This window comes from Protobothrops mucrosquamatus, unplaced genomic scaffold (genome assembly GCF_001527695.2).
Source record: "Protobothrops mucrosquamatus isolate PMUCROS unplaced genomic scaffold, P.Mucros_1.0 scaffold16427, whole genome shotgun sequence".
NCBI lineage: Eukaryota > Metazoa > Chordata > Lepidosauria > Squamata > Viperidae > Protobothrops > Protobothrops mucrosquamatus.
Genome location: NW_015402192.1, coordinates 1 through 4,012, shown reverse-complemented (window position 1 = coordinate 4,012; position 4,012 = coordinate 1). Strand labels below are relative to the sequence as shown.

At 46.8% G+C, this 4,012-nt stretch overlaps 1 long non-coding RNA gene across 1 annotated transcript; it reads left to right on the top strand.

Annotated features, from left to right (window-relative positions):
- The first annotated feature begins 595 nt into the window (after window positions 1-595).
- LOC107301765 lies at window positions 596-3,482 on the top strand. The gene is made up of 3 exons (XR_001549325.1): window positions 596-672; window positions 1,520-1,629; window positions 3,332-3,482. It is a non-coding gene; the product is annotated as an uncharacterized LOC107301765 (long non-coding RNA).
- Window positions 3,483-4,012: the final 530 nt, after the last annotated feature.

The following is a 4,012-nucleotide window of genomic DNA, read 5'->3' as shown; positions in this document are numbered from 1 at the left end:
ACCTCATTCTCTGTCGTCCCCTTCTTCTCTTGCCCTCCATCTTTCCCAGCATTAGGCTCTTCTCCAGTGAGTCCTTCCTTCTCATTAGGTGGCCAAAGTACTTGAGTTTCAACTTCAGGATCTGGCCTTCTAAAGAGCAGTCGGGGTTGATCTCCTCTAGGACTGACCGGTTTGATCGCCTTGCAGTCCAGGGGACTCGTAGGAGTCTTCTCCAGCACCATAGTTCAAAGGCCTCCATTCTTTGGCGCTCAGCCTTTCTTATGGTCCAACTTTCACAGCCATACATTGCAACTGGGAAAACCATGGCCTTGACTACACGCACTTTTGTTGGCAGGGTGATGTCTCTGCTTTTTAGATTACCCAACTAGGTGACATCATCTGTGTCAAAGGGAGTGGGGTCTGCTCAGAGAGCACCAAGGACTCCTAAATCATTCGTGAAATTCAACTAGCTCCCTACTCTATTCGGTTCTGAAATGCCTCGGTTCAGTTGCGGGGAGGGAAAAGTGTTGTGTCCACTGATATATTTCATATCTTTTTAATGTGGAGCATATACACAAAGCTCTTCTTCCTTGTCTCTTGTCTCTTTCAGTCTTTGAGTCTTTCATAGATTATGTTGCAGTGGAACAGCTGGATGGAGATAATAAATATGATGCGGGAGAACATGGTTTGCAGGTATGCTTAGCCTTCAGTCGGGTCTGTGGAATTGCAAACGGTGCTAGAGAAGCATAGCATGCCTAAGCAGCATGTTCCTTTATTTAAGTGTGTTTATTTATTAATGGTTCTATCCCAGAAGGACTCTGGGTCAAACACCAGCATAGCCAACATCCCCCCGAAAAAAGCATAACAGTGGAATCACAGTGCCCTCAATCAAATCAGCAAATTTAACTAACTTGCAGAATGTTAGTCAGATAGGGATTCCTCATACTTCAAGGCAAAGAGGGTTCCATGAAGGGGGAGCCATCACAGACAAGGCCACATACCTTTTGCCTCACCCTGAGGCTCTCTGCCCATCCCCACCAAGTTGGAGAGAACGGGCGTCCTCCAGTCCCCTCTTAAATATTGCCATCCAGTGGGACCTGGGAAACATGTCTTTTCCATAGTAGCCCCCGCCCCATAGAATGCTCTCCCCACCCCGGCAATCTTGTAGTCCCCTTTTTACATTTACATTTACAGTTCCCCTTTACAGAAGGCCATAAGAAGCTGGGCCTTCCCCCAAGGGCGGGGAAGAGGGGGAGGACATCCCAGGCATGTAACGGAATGTTTGCCTTTTTTTTTTTAGTTTTTATCATGTGGTTTTTTATGGTTTTCTAGTTTTACTGGTGGTGTGAGTCTCCCAGAATTGTTTTAAGATTGGTGATCACACAAATCTTTAGATCAGGGGTAGGTTGTAAGTCAAGGACTATCTATATTTTATGCGAAGCTGAGGCCCACTTTGCCATTCTGGTTGAAAGCCCATTTTTCAGCAGATGATGGTAATAACTCAGTTGCTCATCTGTGTATTTATCTGCTCAACACACAGGAGGCAGAAAAAGGGGTCAAGTTCCTAACGTTGCCACCTGTACTACACCTACAGCTCATGCGCTTCATGTACGATCCCCAGACGGACCAGAACATCAAGATAAATGATAGGTAACATATTTATATGAATGACGGTCAGGATTCTAATGTGGGGTTTCAGTTTCTGCTGAGTGGATGAGAATAACTTTGCACCATTGGCAGCCACTGTGTGTCAAAGGCGTGCCCCTGGATGGACAGGGAGCGATGCATGACACTGAAAAGTTTGCTTTCAGCAATTGGGAGATACGAGCTCAGCGATGGCGAACCTTTTAGAGACCGAGTGCCCAAACTGCAACCCAAAACCCACTTATTTATTGCCGGGTGCCAGGTGGGCGTGGCCCATTGGGTGGGCATGGCTGCGGTGGTCATGACAGACTGGATGGCTGTGGCCAAGGTGGGCGTGGTCACCTCTATGTTGCTCGTGGGGAAGGACACCTGTGGGGGCCGGGCAGGGTTGGGGGAGATCCAGGGGGTCTCTGGCAAGTGGGGCGGTGGGCAGGAGGCTCATCCTGCGGGGTGAGGCGAAGCAAGACGAGGCGAGGCAGGGCGGGGGTGCCATTGTCGCAGGGTGAGGCAAGGCCGGGGCGGCTGCTGCCTGACACCATCGGCTTCCTCACACAGAGCTGACAGTGTCCATCAGCAGCCACAGCCTGCCAGTCCCTCGACCAGTGCACTCTGGGGCTCCACAGCCTGCCGCCAGCAGTTCAGAGAAGCCGCCTCTGAGCTGGACGGCCGGCCGACAGCTGAGGAGGCGATGCAGTGGGTGGTGCCTGGGAAAAGGAGAGCATGTGAGGCCAGGAGGGATGGGACCGGGGGGGGGGGGAGGGAAGCCAGCCATGCTGGTATGCATCTGGCCATGTGGGACCTTGGCGAGTTAGCAGGCAGCTGGTTGAAGAGGGACGGTTGCCATCTCTGGGGCATGGCACGCGTGCCCACAGAGAGGGCTCTGAGTGCCACCTCTGGCACACGTGCCATAGGTTCGCTACCACTGCACTAGCTGGAATCCTGTGATCTTGCTTACGTTATAACAAGCCTCAGAGCTGTCGTAAGGAGTATCTTGAGCTCTTTTGTACCAGTGGAAACCTCAGGAACTGCTGTTCCTCTCCCCACCCCACCCCAGTTTTAAGTAGGGCCTTCACGCTTTCCGTAAATGCATTCTGTCATAGACAGGCTCTGTCTTCGCCAAGTAGAGTTGGGAAGCACTGCAGCCGGAAAGATGGGCAATTGATAAAAATAACAAAAACACAGGTGGGCTGATGATGTGAATTGGCAGAAGGCCATGACTCTCTGTTTTCTGTCCTTTCGGTAAATGATGTAGAAATACTCAGCTTCATTTGTGGAGTCTCCGGCTTTTGCAACAAAGCTAAAATTGAGGAGACCCTGCAAACACATTCTAACCTCGGTCTTCACGGAATTAGGAAGATGGGGAAAAGATAACGCTGAAATTTTTCTGCATTTGGCAGGGTGATTTCAGGACCTGCAACAAGAAAACTTCTCTAGTAATTTTCCCTCTCTCTCTCTCTCTTTCCCCTTCTTTCTCCTCCCTCCCTCCCTTCCTGCCTTAATCTTTTACAACTTAGCAAACAGTCATACATAGCACAACAATTCTGTAGTAAAGAGAAAATATTTTTATGATACCTATACTAAATAAGAAGCCTAGCAATGCAACAGATATCTCAAAAGTGATGCATTTATGTGTTACACAGAACTTGATTACTTGAATGCATTTCCAAACCCCATATAACTCTTTTTTTTTCTCCTATTTTTGTAAAAGGTTTGAATTTCCAGATCAGTTGCCTCTGGATGAATTCTTGCAAAAAACTGATCCTAAAGATGCTGCAAATTATATTCTTCACGCAGTGCTTGTACACAGTGGTGATAACCATGGGGGGCATTATGTTGTTTACTTGAACCCGAAAGGGGATGGAAAAGTAAGTAATAGAAAAACCATCAAGTATTTAACTGGAAATCCTTTAACTGAAACACCTGTTGACAATTTTAGCATCAGGAATGATATATTTTTTCCCCACATATAATGTCTTGGAAATTATGGAAAATTAACTCTGAGATTTTAGAAAAGTTATCAATTTTATCAGATGTCAGGGGAAAAATTGTTTGCATAACTTGAATAATCTATAGTTTCTGTTTAAATGCTGCATCGCCAAATATTTTAACGTGCTAGATATTAAGTTATTTTTTTTTAAGAAATAGCCACGCAGTCTTCTTTCTGTATGCTACGCTTAACGTGCAAGAGGGATTTGAAACAATTCCAGTGCAAAGGAACAAACAAGGAGAAACTTGGATCTGTTCTGAGACTTCTTCTTGGCTTGTACAATCTAGAATGAATCCCATCTGATTGCTCCAGTGTCAAACTTAAGGCTTTCTGTTATTCCTTGGCATAACAGAAAGTTATTCTGAGTTACATATTTGGGTCTGCTTGGGACAAGGCAGTTTG